This window comes from Podarcis filfolensis (assembly GCF_964270895.1).
Source record: "Podarcis filfolensis genome assembly, chromosome: 4".
Classification (NCBI taxonomy): Eukaryota; Metazoa; Chordata; class Lepidosauria; order Squamata; family Lacertidae; genus Podarcis; species Podarcis filfolensis.
In genome coordinates, this window is record NC_139607.1 from 79,393,177 (window position 1) to 79,421,166 (window position 27,990).

The 27,990-nt window shown below is 40.1% G+C and overlaps 1 protein-coding gene across 4 annotated transcripts in view; it reads right to left on the reverse strand.

Annotated features, from left to right (window-relative positions):
- The window catches only part of WASF3 (WASP family member 3), a 34,437-nt gene extending 20,723 nt beyond the window's left edge, over positions 1–13,714 (reverse strand). Inside the window, exon 1 of one of the 4 annotated variants that reach the window (XM_083609199.1) lies at positions 13,526–13,714. The gene's annotated coding sequence lies outside the window, so the exon portion shown is untranslated. Of the gene's footprint in view, positions 1–12,654; positions 13,499–13,525 lie in introns of those variants that run through there. The other 3 variants (XM_083609201.1, XM_083609198.1, XM_083609200.1) reach the window with 3 other exon arrangements.
- Between the last annotated feature and the right edge of the window lie 14,276 nt (positions 13,715–27,990).

The window sequence follows — 27,990 nt, forward strand, 5'->3', positions numbered from 1 at the left end:
AACAAGAAACACTTACAGGTGAAACTCGAAAAATTAGAATATCGTGGAAAAGTTCATTTATTTCAGTAATTCAACTTAAAAGGTGAAACTAATATATGAGATACTCATGACATGCAAAGCGAGATATGTCAAGCCTTTATTTGTTATAATTGTGATGATTATGACGTACAGCTGATGAAAACCCCAAAGCAGTGCATTTCTGATAGAGATGCCAAACTAAGTGTACCAATCTTACTCATTTCAAGGTCATCAGTATGAAATACTGGGATGTAGCCAAAATAATAATTTGTTCTATTCATGGATTAGGGCTTTCCTATCCCCATCCCACTACAACCCTACCAACCCAAAATTCATCTGTGGAATGAGGGAGCCTTGGAAATATTATGAGATGTGGCACAAGTGGCTGTCGATGGAAATTACTAGGGTCTTGTTCCAAACAGTCTATGTGTAGTCAGTTTCGTTGCTCTCATCCCTGGTTTGCTTAGGTTCCTTTATAATGGAGTGTGTGTGTGTTTCGTTTCTTTCACAGAATCTATGGTGGTGTATGTGGGGCTTCTAAACAGGCTCCCAGCCAGCACAAAGCTTAGTGTGTCACATGCTTTTGGACCATGAGTGGGGACCAAGTATATAGATCTTCAGACTGCAACAAAATGTTGTACAGACCTCTTTTTCGCAAATGATGGTACCAAAGTCAAACTTTCAAATCAAACTGTAGTTCAGTCGGCTACTTTTGCAGGAGTGGGATGGAAAAGAGATACTGGGTTGACAGAGAAGTTGCACTTTTCAAGTCAAACATGCTCAGAATAGTTTGTCATCCTGACAAAACCATAAATCTTGTTGATATTCAGCATTTGTTAACATTCACTTACTGTTCTAGAAAATAACAGACCTCTCAATGCTATTTTCTCTTCAGTTCTGAAAGACTACTACACCAATTTTTCATTATGTGCAACAAATCTAAATAATAAGATACGAAACCTGTAATTGGCCTAATTGAAAAAGAATGAGTACCCCATCTTCCCAGAAAAATCACTTGGAATAGCAAATAATCACTGCTCTTGCCCAAGCTTGACAGGCAACAGAGTAAATAAGTAACAGACCCTTAAAAACATGGAGGAGGAATGGGGAACAAAACAATCATTTCTCTTTTTCCCCGACGAAAATAATGACAAACTGTAAACAAGAGCTGTACAACTGTAATCAGTGTTTCATTATGGTACTCATGTTGCTTAATAGAAATGAGAATTTGTGTGTGTCCACATCAGCAACCAAGCAAATGAAACATATGCACTATCCCCCTGCACCCACCCCATTCCTTAGAACTTGAATACAACAGCTTTTCTAGCAACACTGAACAGAAATAATAAAACTAAAGATAACTAAAACAATACAGTGGTACCTCGGGTTAAGTACTTAATTCATTCCGGAGGTCCGTACTTAACCTGAAACTGTTCTTAACCTGAAGCACCACTTTAGCTAATGGGGCCTCCTGCTGCTGCTGCCGGAGCACGATTTCTGTTCTCATCCTGAAGCAAAGTTCTTAACCTGAAGCACTATTTCTGGGTTAGCAGAGTCTGTAACCTGAAGCATATGTAACTGAAGCGTATGTAACCTGAGGTACCACTGTACCTGATAAGAAAACTATAGAAGTAAAGCGACCAGAAAGGAGCAAAGGGACTGTGACCTCCATTCTTATCTCCACAAAATCGTCCAGGAGGACCTCCAGGAACCCACACATTCATGTACTGTCATCAAGCCAAGGTTTGGCTTAGAAAGTCATGTGAACTGAGCCATTATTAAAGTACTTCAGACTGAGTACATAAATCTAGAACTTTCCTCACACATTCTGTATCATGAAGAGTTGCCTATAGGTATGAAACTAAGATACTATACCATCCATGAACTCTGTCCAAAGACAGAATGGACTACCAACCAGAACTCCTGAATATTATAAGCTGTTGAATTAAAACATACCTCGACTTGCATTAAATCATCAAAGTAACATAGAATACCCATATTTTACCTTCTGAGTCACTTATGGAAACTGCAAAGTACTGCAAATCATATTTATAATGTTAAACAGGTTTTCCCTGAACATTCAAACTTTATGCCACTATTAAAAGCCCTGAAAAACAAAACAGATAGTTATGACTCCTGCAGTGCACTTACTACATTTGGTGCCTGAAGGGAGTTTGAAAATGCTGTTCAAATACAAACAGTCATGTTAAACCTAATAACCTTTGAAGACAAAGTTCTATTAACAGTAGGATACTGCTGCTGACAATGCAAGTAAGCAGACATATGCCGTCCCATATGAAGAACAACTCATCACCAGTGGAATTCTGTCACCCACTAAGTTACCATTCAACTCAATCCTGGCCCTGACACATTTTGACAGTGCAGGTGCTGCCTCTGAATGGGAGTGAAGCCTTTTTTAAAAAAACAACAACCAAAAATAATAAACAATAACCTTCTAATATATTTTAAACCTTGGGTTAAGGAGAATCAAAAGATTGTTGTTGTTGTTGTTTAGTCGTTTAGTCGTGTCCGACTCTTCGTGACCCCATGGACCAGAGCACGCCAGGCACTCCTGTCTTCCACTGCCTCCCGCAGTTTGGTCAGACTCATGTTTGTAGCTTCGAAGACACTATCCAACCATCTCGTCCTCTGTCGTCCCCTTCTCCTTGTGCCCTCCATCTTTCCCAACATCAGGGTCTTTTCCAGGGAGTCTTCTCTTCTCATGAGGTGGCCAAAGTATTGGAGCCTCAGCTTCACAATCTGTCCTTCCAGTGAGCACTCAGGGCTGATTTCCTTAAGAATGGATAGGTTTGATCTTCTTGCAGTTCATGGGACTCTCAAGAGTCTCCTCCAGCACCATAATTCAAAAGCATCAATTCTTTGGCGATCAGCCTTCTTTATGGTCCAGCTCTCACTTCCATACATCACTACTGGGAAAACCATAGCTTTTACTATACGGACCTTTGTTGGCAAGGTGATGTCTCTACTTTTTAAGATGCTGTCTATGTTTGTTATTGCTTTCCTCCCAAGAAGCAGACGTCTCTTAATTTCGTGGCTGCTGTCACCACCTGCAGTGATCATGGAGCCCAAGAAAGTAAAATCTCTCACTGCCTCCATTTCTTCCCCTTCTATTTGCCAGGAGGTGATGGGACCAGTGGCCATGATCTTCGTTTTTTTGATGTTGAGCTTCAGACCATATTTTGCGCTCTCCTCTTTCACCCTCAATAAAAGGTTCTTTAATTCCTCCTCACTTTCTGCCATCAAGGTTGTGTCATCTGCATATCTGAGGTTGTTGATATTTCTTCCAGCAAAGATAAGCAAAGATAACTGCAGTTAAAGTCAGCACAAACGTTTCCCTTGATCACAAGTTAAGACACAAGTGGGAGCATACAGCATTGAGATCTTAGGCTGGTTCCTATATTCCTAACACGATGGAGTAATGCTCTATCTCCAGTGGCTGCACACAGGGATGGGAGAAGAAATTCTATTCAGTTCATGTTTAAAGGCAAACTACAGCCATCCTTTAAATTTTGCAATGCTGGTCTCCAACCAAGTAATGTATGCAAAAATGCATATACTAGGGTAACGCATGCATAGAAATGCATATATTGGTGAAAAGAACACAAAAATGCATATCATGGCAAACTGCTCCACAAAAATGTGTTTACTCTGCAAAAATACATACAAAATTGAGTATATTAGGCATATTTTGCCCTAAAATGCTAATGAATTTTCATGAAAACTTTCCCTCCCAAAATTCAAAAACTGATGTGAAAAAGTGGATAACCAAACTTAAGATTGGAAAAATGAAACACAAACTGAAAGACTCTGAAACTGACATATTCATCTATCCTAGTTTCACAAGCATGAAATAATTAAGGAAAATATGCACAATTTTAACTAAATTATCCACTAATGCTCTAGTGACAATAGCCTATTTCAGGGGTTCTCAACTTTAACCATAGACCACCCTGCAAGTTTCATTCAGGTGGTCCGCAGTGTGTTTCATCACATTAAATGTTCATATTTATTTTTATTCTTATTTTATTGGGCATTTCAATAGCATAAAACTATTTTGATAGTGATTTTGTTGATACTTAACTTACACCTTAAACATCCCAGCTTCCCATAGGCATCCGTTTGGACAATGTGGGAAACAGGATGTTTCACAAGATGGATGTTCAGTCTGATCCAGAACTGTTCTTCATATATATATGAAAAGTTCAGAAAGATCATCAACTTAGAGGCCAAGTAGATAAAAATGCCAGAGATTAAGAAGAAAGCAACAAAAGCAAAAATGTAGTTGCTTAATCATAAAGGAATGTGGTTCTCAGCTGGCATGAAACAATAAATATTGTAGCAGGTGCAGAGACAAGGGAAAAAACCACAGAGCAACAAAAACTGGACTGAAAGGACAGCTTGGTAGTAATTGTGGTGAGAGGCTACAAAAAGTTGGTGTGGAGAGGTCATTACATAAGCATAGCATGTCCTCTGGAGGTTTTTGTTATTAACAAAAAATGCCTTAAAATAATCAATATTATAACTGATTATTAACAACAGGCAATAACTGTCTGGCAGCATTTGCTTACAACTATAAAGAACGGAGGGCACAATACATTCCATCCTTCTATATATGGAAGGAAGACAGATAACACATCCCAGTCCCTGCATCCATCACGGCCAGTGGCAGAGAAATGTCAGAGTAGGGAGTTCTTAACTGCAATCCTTATGACATGGTCTGAGCAAGAAGGTGCTGGCTTAATTCACGAAATTAGCAACAAAGTTCACCAACAAGGAGAGGAAATCAGCTAAGTTCTAGAACAATTCCAGAAAGGCTAGCCTTTGGTCAACAAAGGCTCAAATCCATACGTGCAACTGCAAAGAACCCCAAAGAACAGTGTTACTGGTCCATTGGCAAAGTATGGACAGAAGTTTAGTCTTCTGGTATTTGTATTCTATTTGGATATCATAAGCCTTTTATCGCTTTCCAGTCAAAGATGCTGACAATGGGAATTCTGAGCATCTACAGCTCCAAATACAAAGGTCACTGTTCCTGGATCCCCTGACACAGCAACAAAATGCTTCATGGTTTGATTTATTCTCTCTAGAAGATAGACAAGGGCTATATTCTGTTTCTAAATTCAAGTTGTGCTTGCAAAACACTTAACACTTGGCTGCAACATGTTTTGAAGAGAAAATTTTCCACATGACAAAAATGCAATGGTTTTGGCAGACAATATAGATGCTCCCAAAAACCACTGTTTTTAAAAGAAAATGCACACTGAACTTTGCTCCAAGAACAATAATTTGCTGTTGCATGAAGTATGTATATTGCTGGCTGATGTCAAATGGAATGTATACATGTAACAGTAATGTTTTGAATTCTTTTCAGTTCAAGACCACATAAATTCATACAAAGAAGAAACAATTCTTTTTTTAAAAAAATGCAACTTAAGAAACTAAAGATCTTTCAAACAGTCCATAACGAAAGGGAGGTCCTGTTGGTGCATAACTGCTTTTTGTATGGGAGAAGGTGGCTTGAAAGGGCAAAATAAATGGGGTGGGGGGGGGAAACCACAATCAAAAAGAGAGCAGACAACAGACAACTCAGCCACTAATGCATTGAAACTACACATCCTGATGCAGAATCAATACAATCTACTCTCAGAGGAGAGAGAAGGTACATTTTGGTTCCTGAAAGAAAGTAGCAGGACTGCATAGTAAACATGCTCAGATTTCCCTCTCCCCCACTACTAAGGAACAATTGGAAACAAATCTCTCTTTTTTAACAGAGGTGCCTCTCTTTGTTACTTACATGCTACCATAAACTACTGTAAAACTGAAGAGTAGAAACTATGCACATGACTCAACAAAGAAATTGAACATTGTTGAACATATTATTTGTATTCTGTGTCCTCCTTGCTCAACTGCCTGCAAAGAAACTGGATATATCATTTTTTAAATATTTTAAGCATCAAATATAAAATCTACTTTACACCTTAAAACTTTTTAAGAGGTTTTTTTTTAAAAAAAGAATGATTTGCTAGCTTATTAATAGAAGTCACAATCTCTTATTTACTAAATATTAGATATTATTCATTCATTTGTTTGGTCTTCACCGCTAGTATTCGTTTTAGCCTAACTCCAAAGACCAGGTTTCAAAGCTAATGCATAAGCATTTTTCAGGGCAAAATGTTTTGCAACTCAATCTTTTCAAAGATTTCCATTATGGATGAAGGTCCATAAGTGTTAACTCAGTTAAGAGCAATATAAGGATGCAAGATTAATCAATATTATCAAGGTTACGGAGCAGTGGCGTAGCGTGGGGGGTGCAGGGGGGGCCGGCCGCACCAGGCGCAACATCTGGGGGTTAGGGTTAGGGGGCGCAAATCCACGGGTTAGGGGGCGCAAATTACTTGCCTTGCCCCGGGTGCTGACAACCCACGCTACGCCACTGTTACGGAGAAATGTTAGCCATGATTGCCACCACAGCTCAAGACACAAATCTGTGGGGAGAGAGTTACAAAAGTGACTAAAGTGTAATAAAGTACTTTTACATACACATTTTTCACTTTCGCTGCTATAGCACAGTATTTAATGTTTGATGTTAATCAACAATATAGAACTAAATGATTGTCAGTTCTAGACTGATTAAGAAGCAACAACCATGCACATATCATAAGCCATTATTAATGAGGTATCAGACCACTGTGTAGATATTTACAGGTTTTATGCATCAGTTGTAAAGAAAAACTGCCAGTTTAAGGGAAGCAAAACTATGAGCACTGTAGTATAAGGTTTCCCGGGGACAGTCCCTGGATTTACAGATCAGTCCCCATGCAAAATCTATTGAAGTTGAAAAGTGTCCCCGGATTCATTGAAAAAATCTGGTAACTGTACTGTAGCACTATTTTTTTATATCAGAGTACATTTGTTAAGTCTGTGGGTTCCTAAAGTCAGTGATATTTTCTACTGTTATTGGTAGAGTATTTCAAAAGTGTAGTGTCACTTCACACTTCCACAAAGCAGAACTTCCCAATAAATACAGAAGGCAGTATTCAAAAGGATCTATTTGTATGCAGGCCATGCTTAAGACAAATTGTGAAGCTAGCATGTAGCCAAATATGCACAAAGGCTATTCAGCAGTATGGGCATTTTGTCCAAGTTCTTTCAGTTAATTATGGAAAAGAACCAAGCACGAGAACCATAAGGACTTTGAATAGAGACTGTCCCACAAATGAATAGAAGCTGTATGTTTAATTATTATGATTATTTATCTACTACCAACAATGCACACAGAACTTTAGGGTCACAATACTGAAAAAGAAAAAAAAAGACACAAAGAATACTCTGCCTCACATTCCTATCATACTTCATGAATATAGAAACAATATGAGGTTATACTGGATATATTTTAAAGGGTGAGAAGAGAATGATTGAGAACTGTGGCTCTCTTTCCACCGAAATAAATGGGGACCAATCAATTTAACATAACAAATAATTTATTATTATGACTAGCTCCATTATTTTAATTCATATCCACTGAGATATGAAATCTATAAAGGCTTCAAAAAGTATTCCAACACCTCTGGAAAGTTGAAAGAGATGTCCATGTATACAAGAGAAGGGAATTCAATCTGTTGAATTTCATTGTACACAGGTCGTACATTGACAATAAAGGTATTATTATACTAGGACCTGAGAGATCATGGTTTAAATCCCCCCTCAGCCATGAAGCACACTGGGTGACCTCAGGCCAGCCACTGCCTCCCAGCCCAAATTACCTCACAGGGTTGTTGTGGGGGATTAGATGAGAAAGGGGAGATTAGATGAGCTCATTGCAGAAAAAGGTGGGAAAGAGGTATAAAAATATAAATAAATAAATAAATTTTTAAAAATTCAGCATCATAAAAAAGTATTCCAACACCTGTTTAATTACCACTCACTGAAACAGATGTTGCCAAAATCCTAAAAACATAAGCCAAGGCAGGTAAGGCAAATCAATTTTCAGTGGAGTACCTATGTATGCTTGCTTTTGTTGCAACAAAGAACCATAAGACTTAAAAAAAATTCTTATGGCACAACATTTTGTGGACTATAATGCAGAGAAACAGTGTAATCTATTCAGAAGTAATTTCACTAAATTCAGTGGGACTTAATCCCAGGCAAGCATGTACAGAAGTGGTGGGAACCTCAGGCCTGGGGGCCAAATGTGGTGATACTAGGCTCACCATACGTCAGGAAAATTCCTGACATGTCCTGGTTTTCGGATGTAAAAATGTATGAAAATGTGATGGGAAAAGCAACTGAGACAGCTCAAAAAAATCTCAACAATTTTGATGGTTTCCTTAAAAAAAAGCAACCTTAGGTGATACAGTCCTCATTATCTGGCCTGCTGGATTCTCCTCAGGCCCCACCCTCTCCTCAGCCACATCCTCTTCCTAGGCCCCACCCCTGCTTCATACACTCCTTAAGTATTTTTGCCTGGCTGGAATGTGCACTTAAAGCACTGATAAGGACCAAAACTGTTTTGCTTTAGTACTGTTATTGCTTTGCATGCACTCTGACCATGCCCTGAAACATATTCCTTTTGCTATTTCATATTCCACTTTGTGTTCACACTATCAGTGCTGCTGAACCTGCCATCCAAATCTGTTCTCAAGCAGGGTTGGGTATCTAAGCAGACAAAAGTTAAAACAATTACCCTTGCCACTGATGACTGCTCGCATTCTTTCAAAGATGTCGTATTAGGTGGCCATAGGAAAAGCTTTGTGATTCTTCTAACAGCTTAACTACACATTAATGGGTTTTAAAAAAACAATAACATCAGGCATGGGGGAGAGATGATTATCTGAACTTGAACAAGCTGATGCTACTACTGTGGCTTACTAAAACAAACCAAGTTCAAATCATAGTTCCTGAACTTGCTTCCATAGTTAAAATTAATCACAGTTTCTCCAAGTTTATAACTAATACTAAAATGCTGTTAACTGAGAACAGAAGGAAAAGCTTCTGATCTCCTTCGCACAGCTGCATCTAAGGAAGGGGGAGGGCACAAGCCAGAGACTCATTCACATAACAATAAACCATTAATGTAGTTAAAGCAGGAACACAATACAAGTTGAACTGAACAACAGGAATAGATAAAATGCCAGACAGATCTAAAGCCAAACTCTTTTTGTTCAGGTGACTATTCCTAGGAAGCACATATATTTATGCATAAAGCTCTTTAGGCATGCTAAAATTAGTATGCTGACAGTGTTGACCACTTTCTGAGGCTGAAGAATTAAGCACACTTACTAGGGACCAAATTCCACTGAGCTTGGAGGAGTGATGCAGGATCATACTGTTAATACACACACACACAAACACACACACACACACACATATATATATACACGCACGCATATAGATATACATATACATACATATATATATATATATATATATATATATATATATATATGTATATATATACATATACAGTGGTACCTCAGGTTACATACGCTTCAGGTTACATACGCTTCAGGTTACAGACTCTGCTAACCCAGAAATAGTGCTTCAAGTTAAGAACTTTGCTTCAGGATGAGAACAGAAATTGTGCTCCAGCAGCGCGGCAGCAGCAGGAGGCCCCATTAGCTAAAGTGGTGCCTCAGGTTAAGAACAGTTTCAGGTTAAGTACGGACCTCTGGAACGAATTAAGTACTTAACCCGAGGCACCACTGTAATGTAAAGCAGAGGGAGCCAACATAGAGACTTCCAAATGTTTTGGACTCCAACTTCCAGCATCCCTGACAATTGGTATAGCTGGCTGGGGCTGAAGGGAGTTGTAGCTCAGAACACCTTGAGGGCACAACATCAGTGACCCCAATGTAAAAAGTACATTCTATTCAGTTGGCATATAAATATATTTACTAGTATTCTAATAACACTTTGAATATTATATTTCATCCACACTCTTTCCCCTAACTTTCCCCCTAATGGGATATTTCAGTTGTTGTTTTTTACAGTAACAAAAACTTTTCAGATAAACACAAGATTAATAAAACATACTTTTTTAGTTTTGTTGACTACATACAGTGGACGCTCGGGTTGCGAATGTGATCCACGTGGGATGCACGTTCGCAACCTGCAGCGGCGTGTCTGTGCACACGCAGGTTGCGATTCGGCGCTTCTGCACACGCGCAAAGTGCGATTTAGTGCTTCTGCACATGTGCGACCGCCAAAACCCGGAAGTACCGTAACCCGTTCCGGTACTTCCGGGTTTTGGTGGTCCATAACTAAAAATACCGCAACCTGAAGCGTCTGTAACCCGAGGTATGACTGTATTCCAATTTAAAACTTTCCAGATAGCTTGTGTCACTGACCTTAAGACAAGTGGTGCACATTTATTATACTGCATGCCTATATATATCTCCACAGAAGTAAAACCCATTCAGTTCAATGGGAATTACTCCCTGGTAAATGGGTTTAGAACTGCAGCCTTAAACAAAAGCTGGTTTACTTAGCATAAGGCAACAGTCTAACAAAGCTGACATCACAGTATAGAAACTAGTTTCTATGATATTCTGCATATTTTACCTTCTTACTACCACAGCCAAAGAATTAAGATCTCTTGAATCAGGGTTTGTTAAACAAACCAAGAACATATAACACTGATAACAGCCTTTATGATTCCCTACCTTTGTTCAAATAATTTGAAAAATGTAGTACAGGCGACTCTCAACTTAGGCCGTGGTTACGTTCCAGGATACAGCGTAAAGCCAAAATTGTGCCTAGCCAAAACACATTGCATTCAGTGGCAGGTGGAATTGCCAAAGTATTTTTTCTGAGGCAGGAGACAGCCAAGAATGCATAATGATTAACAAAGGATTATTCCTAATCATAGCAAGTAAAAAATAACTTTTACTATTTGCTCCCCAATTTTACTACTGTATTTAGAATTAATGCTCTAGGTTCTATCTGAGAGTAGGTCACAATGTTCCCCAAAAGAAGGCTCCACCTAATAGCCAAGGCATCTATTCACACGGATCTATTAATCAAATGGAAGGCAGCATCTCTATGACATTTTCCTGACTTGGGGAAAAATCAGAAGTATCAATACCTTCCTTACTCCATAGCTTTGTGTATGGTTTTCCTCAAGCTTCCTAAAATGCTGACTAACCAACTTCAAACTACTTTTCTTTGAGCACACATGAGGAGGACAGTAAAATCTGCTGAAAGGAAATGTCTCAGTATGTCAAAGCAGCCACAGATCATGTTGGCATATCTGTTACAGTGCCTTGGGAGATGCACTCATCCATCTACAGTGCTCATGCATTAGCTCTACCATCAATCTGTGCTGTCTACTATTGATGTCACCAACAGCTACAACATACTGTTTTTTATACTAATGGGCAAGCACATACACTTAGCATTTATTTTTCTTATGTTTCTGAGTACTTCAGCATCAAATGTACACATCCCATCGGGAGTCTAACTGCAACAGATGAGCACAGGAGAGAGCATACAAGGTATTAATATGTTAACTATTAAAGGTGTTAAAAGTTGTTTGCCATTTTTTAATCGTAGAAGGGTGCATCTACTTTTGGTAGATTTGCACGTACCCCATAGTAAACCATTGCCTTGGCTTTGGGTGTTTGAAATGATTGTAGAGAAGGCAATACAGATATTGAGTGTTAAAGTCCCAGTGATCCAACACTGCCAAAAAAATAATCCACTGGCTCGGTTCAAACATGATGACCAAACATGTTTTGCACTACCCAGGTTAGAAAGCAAACCATGGCTGAAAGCTACTGTCTTACTTTCACTGTCCATCTACCCAGCACTCACCATCATAGCTTCATAAACTCACTACCATCTCTATGGTTCAGCAGCCTTAGGAAATAGAGCAATCGTCATAATGGTTTTTGAATTCAGACATTGCATCAAACATCCATTAGCACAGATCTTGGTGAACCACTCCAAACCATGGTTTCTGAAGGTGGCTGGCAAACAGCTGACAAACCATGATTGTATTCAGACATGCTTAACCAATTAAGTTTACCTAACCATAGTTTGGCATCATGTCTGAATTGACCCAGAATGCTTTGTGCCTGCTAAATAGGTCTGTTTTTAATAGTACATCCAATATCATAAACAAATTTGTTCTCTAGTGAATCAGGATCTTATCCTGATATAGCAAGTTATCTTAACATTCTGCATACTTTGACAGTTTTAGAGAACACTTTTCTTCACTTTTTGCTTCACCACTAGCTAACTTTCACTTGCTCCATTTTCTCAGCACAAAGGCAAAATAGGCAACTAAAAACACCAACCCCTCACTCACTCAACAAAAGGAAGAACAGGGTAGTTTTAAAAACATAATTATTTGTAGTCTTCTTAGGGAGCTAAAGGGGGACCTAGATTTCAAAGCTTAGGGGATCTCTCTCTCTCTCTCACACACACACACACACCCCGAGTCAATAAACACACACAGACAAACTATTTCTTACAAAATTAAAAACGTTATCTAGGATCCTAATCTCACACAAACCAAAACCCTAAGTAAATTTCTTTAGAGGTTGGTTGTATTAAAAGAAGAAAAGACAAACCCACAGAAAGCAACACTAAATATCTTAACGATTGTGGGTTTACCTGCTTTCAGGGCTAGAGATTTGCACACTTAAGCCAGATGGAGCGGTCGAGCCCTTTGCCCGGTTTAAAGCAAAATAAAGGAACTTCGATCTGGAGTGGGAGGAAGACAGCCTGAAGAATGATGCAAATCTCTCCCTTTAAACAACCGCCTGTTCCACAATGGAGAAAGCAGCCAGCAAAGCGGGTCACGAATTCCCCGTGGGCGACTTAATGTATGGGTATATGGGGTGAGGGGAGGGGGGTGGGGCGCAGCCTCTCCCTCTCTCCCCTCCCCGCACTTTGTCTGGGAAGGAGGGGAGCGGGAGAACGAGAGTCTCAACTCTTTCCGAGAGTTACGCCGTATATATCAAGCGGGCAGCCGTCCCGAAAGACAAGGCGACACAACTCGCTGGCCGCAAGAAACAGATACCGCTCATGTCAGTCTGACCCGGGTCGGCGAGCCTCGTCCCCCTCACACCGCATGAAGGGGCTCCGAGTGGCGCTAAACCCACGCGAGGCGGGGCGTGTGAAGGGGGCCTCGGGGGATTATGAAGGCGCTCTCTCGCTCACTCTCCGGGCGCGAAGCCCGCACCATTTAAGTGACCATTTCGCTTTAAACCTCCCCAGTCGCAAAACTCTTCGGGATTATGAGATGGATAAGGAAGGTGGGCGGGGGAAGACGCCGGGCCGCCTCCGCTCCCAAGCCATGGAGCAACACGCTTCGAATTAAAACCACTTCTCCCGCCCCCCACCCCCACCCAGCCGCCTTTCCTCTCTTCCCTACGATTTCCCCTCAACCGCATCGCCAACGGGCGCTTCTTCTCAAAATAAGGGCTTTTGGGTGGGCGCGCGCTTCCTCTCTCGCGTTCTAATCCTCGCCCCCGCGGCATACCTCGCGCGCGCGCCACATTCCATCTGGCTCGACTACAGCAAGCGGGCGCGGGGCTCCCAGTCTACTCCCCACAGGCGGCAACGGCGGCCAGGCAGCGGGCTCAGCTCGGGAGCCATTCAATCCCCTCCCCCTCGGCGCCCTCGAGCGTGTCGAGGACTAGTCCCCGCCCACCCGGTCCTATCTAGGCTAAGGATGGAGGCGGGCAGAAAGCGAGGGCGGGAGGGAGGGAGGATTTGTATCCGAGCAACAGAAGTGATCGGCATTCTCAGTAGCCAGTGAGCGGGGCAGAAAAGAGAAGGGCTGCTTTCTGCCTCAGGGATTACTTTAAACACACACACACGAACGGCGTTTGCGTTATCCGATTTCCTCTTCGCTTTACGGTTCTGGCAGCTGATCCGAATTGGCTTCCCCAGGGCCCTCACCCATCCCGACTTCTCACAAGCTTCGCTTCCTTTCCTTCCGCACATTATCGCTTCGCCCCGACCGCTAAAGTTTTGTCTTCCTCACACACACACAACCTGTAGGACTCTTCTCCTCACGAATCCCACCAGCCTCCGTTATTCACTCAGGACCGTCAGGAGCGCCCTCAGGGCAGGACCCCGGGGGAGAGAAGTCAGTCGAACAAGCCACGAAGGCCTCAAACGCAGCAGCCCTTTAGAATTAGGTGAAGTCAAATACAGTACCTGTGTCTAAACGGGGTCAGGGGATTAGACCATGAAGGCCAGCATCTCAAACAGGGCTGGGGGATGTTTGCAGGAGAGATTCTCCTGCTTGGGGGGGGGACAACAGTAGTAGCCTCCCTGCTGGGGTGTGGTTTATTTGTTTAATTTTAAAGCGTCTATATGTCACGTAATATTTCAAAAATCACTTCAGTAACCGTAGAATTGTAGTAATAATAATAATAATAATAAATAATAATAATAATAATATTCCCCACCCACTCTGGGCAGCTCCCAACAGAATATTAATAACTAAAACATCAAACATTAAAAACTTTCCTGAACAGGGCTGCCTTCAGACGTCTTCTAAAAGTCAGATAGTTGTTTATTTCCTTGTCATCTGAAGAGAGGGCGTTCCAAAGGCGGGCGCCACTACCGAGAAGGTCCTCTGCCTGGTTCCCTGTAGCTTCACTTCATTGCTGCAATGAACAGACTAAAAATCCCCAGTATGTTATCAAAACAAAAACACAACCTAAGGACTATAAAACAACAGCTTACCATGCACATAGCTGGCAAATCCAATTTTAAAAATCCAAAGAATATGCAATACCATTTATAGAACCTTAAACAGAATGAAGCACCTCACTCCAGGAAACACATTTTTTTCCCCTGGATACAGTGAATAGGCAAGGCAAATATAGAATCGGTTTGTTTTTATTGCTATGAGGGGCACCAGTTGAAATATCTGCCTCAGCCTTATGAATGCCTTAGACTGCCTCCTCAAAGTTTAAGGCATCTTCTCTGCTCATCTACCATTACATTCATTGCAGTCAACAGAGAATCCAACCCTCTAGTTCAACATCCTGTTCTTAGAGTGGCAAAAAAGCACCCTCCCCTTCTACAGTTTCCGACAACTGGTGTTCAGAAGCATACAGCCTCTGATAGCCATCATGGCTAGTAACCGCTGATAGACTTTACCTCATAATTTGTCTAATCCTCTTTTAAAGCCATCCAAGGTAGTAACCAGCACTACTTCCTGTGGGAGCAAATTCCACAGTTTAACTAAGCACTGTGTGAATAAGCATTTTCTTTCATCTGTCCTGAATCCTTCAACATTCCGTTTCATTATATGTTCATGAGTTCTAGTGTTATGAGAGAGGGAGAAAATCTTTTCTCTATCCACTTTCTCCATGTCATGCATAATTGCATACATTTCTACCATGTCCCCTCTTACCCATCATTCCTAAGCTAAATGCCCCAACTCCTCATAGGAGAGTTGCTCCATCCCTATGATCATTCTGGTTGCCCTTTTTTGAACCTTTTCCAACTCCATACTATCCTCATTGGGGTAAGGCGACCTGAAGTGATTCCCCTTCAAATCATTTGTATTTGTTTCCCAGTAAACCATGTTCAGGATCAGAATGTTCCTTTTTTCTCCACATCTATAAAATGTAAAAGCACCATACTGGAGCACCAAAGGGTTTAGCGAGGGTTTTAATTTTGCACTGCTGTCATGGGTGTTTGCATTGTTGCAGCTAGCAGGACGCCAGGCTTTGAGTATCTGAGGCAGTGATATGTTGGTTAGAGAAGGAGAGAATAGTCGAGGGAGGCCCCTATCATGCATGCATTGTGAAAGCTAACAGTGCCTGAATAATGTGGTCAAAGCTCTCTTTCCTTGGTTGCTTTCTTCTTTTTTTGTCCTTTACAGCCAGGCCTGTTAACAAAGGCTTTTGTTTAGTACTTTTCAGGCTCCTTTACAAAGAAAGGAAGTCAGACATCTTGTGAGTGAGGTTTGGGCAGGTGTGGAAATCAGCAGCTAGTTGAATTTTAACAGTTTAGAATGTTTAAATAAATATATCAAATAATAATATTAATAGTAATGGTGATTTAAGTTCTCTTAAAATCAAATAACCCACAAACAGCCACAAATGGATAAATGTTGTGGATGGCAGTATGCACGGCCCATCAGTTAATCACTGTAAACCTTAGTAAAAGGGCAAAGGACTGGGGATTTGTGAGAGAGAAGGCAGGTGGGAAGGGTATAGAGATGGAGATGGACAGGTAGCAGAATGACTACAATAAAAGGTATTAAGGCCTCTGTCATGCCTGATTAAAAGTAAGCAGCTTGGCAGATTTGTTGGCTATCAAAGCCAGAACTCTATACTTATTTGTGCCCCAGTTCTTTATATGCTTACTAATGCATACGCCTCTGACTTAAGCAGAGCTTGGTTACTTTATCTTGCATTCAAAAATATATAAAAATATATAAAAATATATTTTTTCTGGATCATCAGAACAGTTACAGAGTTACCTGGTGTTAAAATAGAATAAATTACCATATTTACACAAATCTAATGCACCATCAAATGTAACGCTCACCCTAATTTTTGTGATGTACGGTAATTTGGCCAAAAAAGGTGCACGTTACATTTGAGTAAATATGTTATTTACAGCTCCCATCAGAATCAGTGTATCACAATGATTATTAAGGGAACACTGATGTGGATAAGGTGAGATTAGTGCTGAATCAGCTTGTGAAAAAAATACTTTTCCTTCTAGACTCTTCAAAAATGTCTACATGCCTTGAATGAGATGATTGAATGGAGGGGATAATATAAAATACATAATATCAAATGATATGTAACTGATGTGTTACTTCCAGTATCATTACTAAGGTAGACACGGTGGTATTATTCTAGTTTGCTGTGTGCATTTCATTTTCATATTGGATGAGTTGTATGTGAGACATTCCAGTTCAATATTTTTTCCTAGGTGTGTTAATTTTTTAAAAAGAAGAATCAATACAAAGGTCCCAAGAAAAAATCAATAGAATCTGTCAACAATGACAGGGTGAACACACGAAACATCACAATGCTTAAAATGTTCACTTTGTTTAGCACAATGCTCAGTTATTGATAATTTGTCCCTTGACAGAGTAAGGCAGCTGCCCAAGCATATAGTTGTCAGCCATGTCTTTTGCAGGAAGAAAGCAGAGAAATAAAATATATTTTAAATATGGCATGTACTTACTTGACATTGTGGCAATTCTATTTTTCCCCAGTATGCAGAAAGTAACTGGTCAAAATAATTTTATAATCACAATTGAAATATACTTTTTATTTGATCTTTTTAGATAGTAAAAGATCACTATGTAGTTGGCAGTATCTTGCCTAACCTAGCTTAATGAAATAAATGTTTTCCAATTATGCTATTCCATAGCATCATAGACCATTTTCATCTACCTTTTTAATTTTTCTTAAAAAACAACAACCCCTAAAGAATAATTTATATTCTGGTCAATAATATGCCATGCAATGTGGCTAGTAAGAAAGTGGTTTCTGGAAAGAGCAGAAATAATGTTTCAGACTGCTGAGTGAAGCTGAGTATCTGGAGCCAGTTCAGTCTGGCTTCTGGCAAGAGGATGTGACACCTATTGTCTTGGTCATCCTGGTGGCTCACCTAGATTGGGAGAAAGGGAAGGGAAGTGTGATAATGTTTCAGCAACTTTCAATACCATCAGCTATGGCATTGGTGGGTTGGGACCCAATACAAGGTCATGGCCTGATCTGAGGTAGGTTGCAACAGCTGCACTACCATCATACAAATAGATGGCAAAAATTAAGCAATGGGTGTCCCAGTGCATGCTTGGCATAATGGTGGGTTCTGAAACAGTTGAAGACTACTGAGCTATGATATACCTTTCACGGGCTAGGGTTGAAAGCATCACTTTTTGATAGTTCAAGGGTAGGTTTCAGAAGGTGGTGCTGACAGTATCATAGAAATGTATAGTCGGAAGGGACCAATAGTGTCATCTAGTCCAACTCCCTGCAATTCAGTGCTGGAATTTTTTCACCCAACGTGGGGCTTGAACTCATGACCCTAAGATTAAGAGTCTCATGCTCTTCAACTGAGCTACCCATAGGTTATAACCAACTAATTTATAATCAGAATTTGGGGGTGGGGGGTATGAGCCCTGTGAATACGTACTAATAGAAAATGTGAAGTTAATTTACCCAAAGAGCTAACTGATTTGGTATGACCTTGGTATTTGTATGATCTCCTTAAAGCAGGGGTAAATCAAAAAATATGCTGCTCTATTATTTCGAACACTTGTGAGCACAATGTCACACAACACTACATTGCAGTCACATTGCATGGTCATTAAGAGCCAATGCATTCCTTAGAATCAAGACAGGCATTCCCCAGACTGCACCGCTTTAGGCTGCAGATAAAGATCACAGGCCTTTGCACACATCAGACAGAAGACAAAAGTTATTTATGTGTTACAATTATTTATATTCTGCCTTTCAGAATACAAAATTTCCCCAAAGTAGCTTATAAGTAGCATCAATGTACATTCAGAGAGAGAGAGAGAGAGAGAGCAAGTCATAATACTTTCCACAGATCAGCTGGTGGTAGATGGCTGGGGGTGGGGTGAAAGACAGCTGGAACAGGAGCACGGTCCCAGTATCTTATTCAGGATTAATTTGACTTGTTTTGGTTTTACATGCAGGCAGTTTGGGAAAGCAGAATCATTCAAAATGGCACCGGCAGTAGGATATTCCAGTAAAGGCCATTCTGCCAGATACCTATATGAACCGGCCATGTGTTGATACAAATATTAGGATATGTTCCCTTTATTAAAATACATATCCTTAGGCTCATATATTCAATACTCAGGGGCAATCAGGTCTGCATGAAGATGAATAATTATTTTTGTAACATTTCAGTATACAAAAAACATACATTTATTTAAGGGCAAACTCTTGAATCACCTAAGGGAAATGCTGTAATAGTTCCAGTGATGCATATTCTCTGGCCTGAGCAGAGCTTGTCCAAGGCATGGAGTCTTGTTCTTGGCATGACAGTGTAAGTCCAGTAGGTCCCTGGCCAGCTTAACTCTCTGAGGCCCGCAGCAAGTGTACCCAGCTGCTCCCTTCTACACAGGCCTGCATATTATTCATTTTTTCTGTTCAGCAATTTGAAAGGCAATATCTAAGATGAAGCAAATCAATATACAATGCAATTCAAACCAATTACCCAAATATGTCTATATCTATTCAAGTTATGTCACATATGCAGCCAGACATGAATCCAGAGCTTGCAAGAATTCTAATGAAAATGTGAACATAATTTGTGCTGATGGTCTACGTAACAACATGTCATGTTTGTTTTTTCTAGAGCGCTCCAGAAACACAACACAGTCAAAGAAAGTTGTGACCGGCTGGCACATATAGACAAACCTCTCTACACGGCTTCCTTGTTTGCAGAATAGAAAACGGAATAACTGTGAAAAATAAGCTATAGAAATGTAAGTCAAGTCTTAGGTAGCAGATCTTTTCTTTAGTTGATAAAATAATTGCAATTGTGCTAAACTGGTAGAGGTAGACATTTTTGGCAAAGAAAGCCCCTTATTTGAGAAAAAAATAAGACAATGTAGCTGTTAAAACTGAAAAGGAAAGTAACTGCAACACAAATAGCAGGCAGAGAACAACGCTTTGAAGGGGTAAAGGCACATTGTTTAATTTTAACTTTTAAACCAGATTATCATTATCGTCATCAACAACATCATCTGTACGTCAGGCAATATCCTAGAAAACAAAATAATTCTGTTTCAATTTACTTTATGATATATAGTTTTGGAGCATAGATTTGATGTCCCATGAGGGGAATAAAAACATTCTAGAAGGGCTGGGTCTGCTTAGAACTTGGAGGAGACAAGTAACAGAAAAATACCTGGCTTACTAAAAACATTTTCTTCCCTTTCAGTAATTTCAGAAAATTATCTTTAGCCATCAAATGTGTCTACATGCTACTCATTTATTCTTACCTTGCAATGTTTACATTGTCTATTGTGATGGGAACTTACACTCTTGCATGTTGTATAGTTCTTAGTGGGATGAATAAAAGCATTTCATCATTATTTATTTATATCCTCTGCACTAGGCTCCCAAAGCTGCTAACAATAATAAAATACAGTATACAGTGTGTTTGTGTGTGCGTGTTTGTGTGTGTAACTATCAATGTGGGTTTTTCCCCATAGTGTACTGAATTTTTATATACCTAATGTCTCACTCTGAAACAAATTTAATGGGCATCATGCCCTACTTATGTAAATAGAAATGCAGGGGTGGAATTCAGTGTCACACTACAGTGAAAGTCCTGTCAGCACAAGCATTGAAGCTCGTCAGACAGAATGATCCCCCCAGTACAGTGTTCTGGGGGGTTCCCCCAACGCATCCAAAGCAAATTTTAGGGGGCCCCAGGGGTGGGGTGAGAAAAACCCATTGTACAAGTGAAAGCTCTCATGCAGGACTTGTGCTGACAGGACTCATTAGGTGAATTCCTCTTGGGTGTTTAGGTTCATAGCCTAATGTCCTGACAACACACATCTAGAAAATAGTAGAATAGGGCAAAACAATAATTGTTGTATCAAGAACTGGATATCTGGTTGCACCGTCATTGGTTGGTACTATTAGGCTGATAACAATCAACATTATTGGATGTGGCATGGCACAAAGGCATTTCATAGTACAGGGATGTGGTAGAAGCAAAACTAGGGACCAATCATGTACAGGACACCAACAGGCAGCATGTTAGGATGGAATCACACAATTTGCTGAATACTTACACACATAGCACTTTGCATAATGTTGTAGCTATAAGTATTCAAGACTTTGGTGGAATTTGTTGTTGTGCATTGATGAGTTTACACAGTATTGTGTGAAGAGATATTCCCTAGGCACTCTTGGAATCTTATTAAATAAATATGAATCAATGGCCAATGTTAACTGAAGGCAAACTGTGTTGGTACAGCTCTGCATGATATGCAGGGGTACCCTTCTAGTTCACACCAGAGACCCATTCAATTTTCCAGGAATTTCTTGTGTTCAGTTAGAAATGACCCAAACCATATAAGTAGCTAACAATTCAGAGCATGCACGTGCACTTTGCCTTGTCAGAGGCAGCCGTGCTGTTGGAATACGGTTTGAATTCAGACCAAATTAAAACTGTTGGCATTGCAAGTACACAACATAGCAGGTGTTTGCAAGAGAACATTTAACACGTTTTGCCACCGTGGATACATGGTGTTACTATCTACATTCTCTTAGTGACTAATGTACACACATTTAACAGATTAAGGAACAAAAACCAATTTATTAGGTCAAACCCACTCTCCATCCAGACTGGTACTTTATTATACAAAAGGCCTGGCTGACTGAGTTGCTGAAAGAGCACTAAAGCAATAGCAACATCCAGTTCCTTGTCATTCACATCCAGTTTTCCTACACTCAAGAGATTGAGAAAATATGCAGTAAATCAGAGCTTTCCAAACTCTGTATGTTGTGACGTATTAGTGTGTCGACTGCTGTAGGTGTGTTGCATGAATGCTCCCTGTGTTCCTCCCAGGGCTGGAAAGGGGTTAGTTTAACCTCCAGTTTGCTAGTAAAACTGAATTACGGTGTCGTCAAATCTGCATGTCTAAAAAATGTCACCCACATTAAAAGTTTGGAAAGCTTTGCAGTAAATGATAATTAAAATACAAACAAGCTTAAAGTATTGTGTGATATGACTTCATCCACCATGTAAATCTCAGATTCCCCCCCCCCCCCCTGTTTAGTAGAAATATGCAAATTGCTTCAGCATTTTTACGGGTGTGTGATAAAAGATTATTGGAGTAGCATCAGGAATACTGATAATGGTCACTGTGGAACATTACTAAATCAAGGCATTTCTTGTACCATCTTTTCTGGATCAGATAAATTACTTGAAATTACTGCCCTCCAGTCAATTTATTTCAACAAGGCTTCAGAGGCTAGCCATTAGTATGAAATATCCCCATTGAAGTCAGCAGCAGAATTACCATTGGTAATTAATGGTTTTAATGGTGATCACCCCCAAATTGTGTTTTGTTACTGTGGTGAACACCTATGGTCAATAGAATATATCCTTTTGTCTAAGCTTTGTTGCAAATTCTGTGTGATTAACCCATTAGCAGATATCCTTATTTACATATAACCAAGAGAGAACAACAATATTATATGTATCCCTTTAATTTGTGGTGACCTTTGAGAAATCAATACTTCAATGGCAGTAAGGCTAATTACTTGTGGGGCTTGAAAACAGACCAAGGCTTTACTATGTAATTGTGTGTTTGATTAAAGTGCATTCCATTCATTTATCAAGCAAGTGATCATTCAATAGTAGTACAAGCATCTATTCAGCACCATGGAGAGTACCACTTTATTACCTAGGTAGCATAGAACAGACAGCAGAAATAGTGGCATTGTTTCTTTGCCATCTTCTAAAATTTGGAGGAACAATTGTTCTCTTGTGAGTGGCTCACCTAATGCAAATGCAGCAAACTAATCACAAGCTTTCCTGCTTAAGCATAAGCCTTAAAATCAGGCATGTTCATTTTCTATCCCCGGGTTAAAAGAAATGTTTTTTCAACACCACTTGGATCTATTATAAATGAACAACTCTCCAGAAAAATAGCTATTGAATGTATATCATTCTTCCACAAATTCTGTAACAAAAACTGTAAATATAAATGCATCCCCATCATTGTGTTTATTGAATGCAGACAGGCACCTCAAATCCTTATATTTTATCATCAAGCAAATTTTAAAAGAATTACTTTGATTCAGTTTTGGCCATTTGTTCTCGATTCTATTTTTAAGATTTTAAAGTTTGATGATGCTGTAATTATTTTACCCTGATAGTTTTTTGTGAATTGATGGTTTATAAAGATTCTTGTAAATAAATAAATCACGCTATTATAGCAGAGGGAGTTAAGGTGAAATGGTAGATTCCTCACATTTTGCCACTCTTCTGAGTTTCTTAGGTGCTGCTTGCTACTTAACATAAGGATTGGTTTAGTCATTATTCAATAAGCTCCTTAAGCCAGGCAGGAACCTGCTATAAAACACGATGTAAATGACAATACTTGACTAATAATTATTTCCTCTAATAGTAAACTCAGCTGGTGGGTGCTGATAGAATTGGAGCCCAAACAGAACCACTGAAAAACATCAGCATGCTTGTGGGGGACACTAAAGTTTGCAGAAGTAGATGTATATTTTGGGAAAATATTAAAGGACCCCACCCCAACCAACCCACTGGTGACTGAGCATGCTCTGTGGCCCCAGAATGTTGAGTGTCTGTTGGGCAGGGACAGAGAATGGCGGTTGTGGATGGACTCTATACTGGAAGAAGTCTGGCTGGTTCAAATACTGGCTGGTATTTATCAGTTCCAATTGAAGGTACAGTGAAGGCAAGAAAAAGTTCTGAAAAATAAACTAACTGAATTATTTTTCAAACCATTCCACATTCAGCTGACCATCTGCATTTGTAATAAATATTGCTTTATCAGCCACATATTTTCCTAACCCAGCCCTTGGAAACACATGCCCTCTTGCATGACACGAGGGTCAGATTTTATAGCATGCATCATTATTTACGGCGGAGGTTTAGCAGCCAAAGCTCATTATATTGTACATAGTTGTCATGCCCTTTGAAAAGGCTATTGTGAAAAGATGTAGTTAAAAGGAGCTTATCTTGCAGCTTGTGGGGGGGGGGGACCTTGAGAGTGATATATGAGCACTGAATGAATGAAACTAAATATTTTGCACAGAGCTCAGCCTTTTCGAAAGCAAAATCTTCCTGTCATGGATTGAGGCTTTGATGTAACTTGAAGTATGTGAACAAGCATTTTTCATCCTGTAAAGACTGGACTGTGCAGGCCTGTGCTTTTCTATTCAAAAGTAAGTCCCTCTGAGCTCAGTGGGGCTTGCTTGCTTGCAGATAAGTGGGTACAGGATTGCAACCACCCCACCCTGCAGTTGGTGCTCTGACAACACATAGGAGGAAAAGGGAGCATGCCAGGGAAAGTTCAACGGAAGACTTGGATGAATCCACAGGATCCAAAGCTCCTTCTTCCCCCAGCATGCTCCTAGAATGGAAATGGAAAAAGAAAGAAACATGAGGACACTAGAATTATCAAAGTAGATTCTGTCTTCCTCCAGCTTCTGGCTGGCCAGTACAAGCCAAGCAGAGCTTGGATATGACAATTCTTTCACTATGGATATGCCCCTCCTCACTACAATTGGATTGATCCGTAGCTTGATAACTAATACATTATCAAGACAATCAGTCTAGGAACATACACACAAAACCCACAAAATACCACACTTTGCATATTACCCTCAATTCAGATTTTCTCCATGGAAATGATTGCTATGCCTTAAGATAATAATAATAATGTTTAAAGCATCACTGAAAGGAGCATAATCAGGAATCACTTATGTCTGAGGAGTATTCCTATTATGGGAGTTGGACTTGATTATCTTTTAAGTACCTTCTTCCTTTGATTATCCTAAGACCTATTATAATTCTAAGTGCCATTATTACTTTGTAATATATAGTCTATTAATTATGAAGTATCTCTCTAGCTGAAGAGCCACACAAGTAGTTCTGTACATGTCAGTGATATTTCTCAAATGTGAGCCTCTCATGCGAAGTTCCCTAAGCATTTTTTGATGTGTTTATGGATCTATCATTCAAAGAGGAAATGTCAAAAATCCCACCACACTTATAGCCACTTGCTGGATCTTGTTCACCATCTGCAATTGCATAGGTACAATTTGTATTATATGAAGAAAGACAAGCGGTACAGCATATGCACAGCCCCACCTTTGTACCTTCTTGCAATTACCTGCTTGTATTTCTCATCCTTTCTCTGGCCGTGTACATTTAAATAGTGAATGGCTCACAGCTGCAGAAGGGAAGTGGTAGACAATCTGCAATTTTACTGTCAAGCATAGTCTTTTAGAACTCTGCAATTTGTGCAAATGGCATTGTAGCTCCACTTGTTTCCTGGCAGCTCATCCTTTAGAGAGCTTTCCAAGATTAAAAGTATTAATGCTTTAGACAAGAAGGTTAAGGGAGGAATTTTATTAATTGTTCTGTCAGCCACTTTGTCTTAAATTGCAAGCCACAGTTGCCTCAGAATGGTCAAATAAGTGGTGTCAAGTAAAATAAACTTTGTGCGTTTGAGGTCATCACCTGCTACAAAATTTGAAGCAAGTCGGAGTGATGCTCATCCAGTAGAGTGCTGCAGAACTACAACTGGCTACATGCAACCTTTGATTTGACCATTCATTGAACTGTGTGGCTGTACACAAAAGCCAGTAAGAGCAATTGCATGCTGGACCTAAGGGTGGTGAGTGGGTTCTAGACCAGATATGGCAAAGCCAAAGACCCAAGAAAAAGACATCAGTCCAAAGGTGTGCCTAGATGTTGTTCACCTCTACATAGTCATTAATGACCTGGGACACCTCTCTCTTTTGGGATGCAATATCCATCAGAGTTTGGGAAGCTGACACCCTTCAGAGCTAAAGGGATGGGCAGGTAAATAGCTTAATGCTTGTTTTGCCATTTCAACTTGGAGGGAAAGAAGTGGGGAATAGAAAGCTGTGAGTTGATTGAAGATTACACTCTGGAAATCTGATGTCCACCTAGCAGATCTCCTGCCTATTTTTTAGGAGCCTGCTTGTTTGCCACAAGTCCTGCATCTGTAAATAAAATAAAAATATTACAAAGAAACTATGCATCTCCACTTTGTCATACAAAATCTCGCAGCATTCCACGAGAAGTGGAAACCTACAGTAACATGCCAGGGATCTCTAGGGCAGTTATTGAGAGAGAGAGAGAGAGAGAGAGAGAGAGAGAGAGATCCTAAAAAGCAGCTGTGCAAAGGGTTGTAACGTTTCAAATTCCTAGGCATTAAACATGAAGATTGTGGGCATTTGGGGGAATTTCAACTTACATATTTTTCATTCTTTTTTTGCCACCATTTAAAAATAACATTTAGCATTGGTTTCAATCAAAGTGCGAACTACCAATATGTAAACATGCATAATATTTATTACGGTATTATTCTTCAGGTTCTAGCCCTACAAGTGCCTGCTTGTCACTCGGATTAATTGAGTGTTCTTTAGAGACATTAATCTCTGGCTCAGCTAATAGTGTCTAATCTACAGAGCAGTGAGTGAAACTGGAGAACAGGCCAGCCATACCATTAGGCAGAGTGAAGCAGCTGCCTGAGGCACCTGACTTTGGGTGTCATGAAATGGCAGGAAATTGTCAATTATTTAATTTATTGCTGGGGAAGGGGAGAAGTGCTTATGGGATTGTCTGTCTCAGGTGCTAAATAACCCAATTGGCTCTACTGTGTTCTCTGCACCTTGATTTGGAGGAGAGCCAGGGGGACCTTTGCTGCTCTGCCTCAAGCAGCCAGATATAGGAACATTAGAGGAAAGCTGCTTTATACTGAGTCGGACACTTGGTCAATCTAGCTCAGTACTGGCTACACTAACTGTCATAGGCTCTGCAGGATTTCAGACTGCACTCTCTCCCAGCCTTACCTGGATATGCTCCAATTGGCTTTAATAAGGTGCTACCTGAGCCACTTTTGGGTGCACACAGAAAGACATAACTCCTAAGGATGCAGAATGCTTGATAAACTTCCATCCTACACCTAGGGGATTTATGCGTAAGAAGTAGGCTTTTGTTGACGGGACAGTATACAAATGAATGCATAACACTTAATAAATTGGAGGGGGGATTTATTACTGCTGAAATTGAGGGCCAAAGGTTCTGCACACCATATGATACACCTGTGCCTCTGTGGTCATCTCATGTGTGTGCTTTTCCTTTCATGGAAGAGATACTTGTGTGGGGAAATTGTTGAGAATGAAGTAGCCTTAGTTGTTCTTTTTTCTTCTTGTTTTGCATTATCTTATATTGCAACCCTAGATGCAACAGTAATCAGAGACTCTTGGCTTAACAAGATGGATATTTTGTTTTCTTCTTTTGGAGGCAGCTGCCCCTTTAAAGAAAGGGCTGCCAGTTTGGGCTGGGGGTGCAGCAATGGAGGATAGTCGAACCCTTTCTCCAGTGATCCATATATACTATGAACTGCTTGTTAGTTATTAATTTATGTACAGGCACAATATGGCCTCAGATTAACTGCTTTCTGTGTGAAGTATTTCCTGGCACTAAGCAAGCAATGATTGGGTCCTAAAGTCTAAATTTCTCCCACTTTCTCACAAAGAGAGAAAGAGAGTGTGTGTATGTGTATGTACAGCCAGAGCTCTTGGATTCAGTGAAGGATCAGCTGTTAATTCCCTGAAGCCAAATCAGGACACACACAGACCGCTTTTGTTTCCATCTCTTCAGCTTCTTAGCAGTTTCCTCACTCCTCAGATCTCTCTACTCTTTCGACAGCCTCCATCTGTCAGTGTTTATGTAGTGCTCAAAATGAAGCAAGAAGGGAACAGAAAGTTCACTGAAACATCAAGTAGGATAAGACCAAAATTTCAGTTTAAAAATCTATCTTAATAACAACTGCACACTACAGCTTCCTGCCTGGCTTATTTTCTTCCCTCAAAGGAGCCATTGACATTTTGGTCTACTTTGGTTCTTAAATCCATTGATTTTCCTTCCATTCTTCTCCATGAATGTTGCAAGAAAATTGGTAATGCAGTTGTGTTTTATGTAGGCAGAACATAGGGAAAATAACGTGGAAAGTCATCAATTGGTAGGTATAAAGCAAAACTGATGGCTTTCCTGCTCCAGGTTATGTTTTGGTTCTTGAGCATTGGTTGGGGCTAGTCCACGCAACAAGGTCAACTGCAGGTCAACTCCAAAAAGCAATAACACAAATCAGGAGCAAGGGGAATCCAAAAGGCAGAATCTAGGTGACACTATGGTCAAAATTGAGCATAGTCCAAAGGGAAAGTT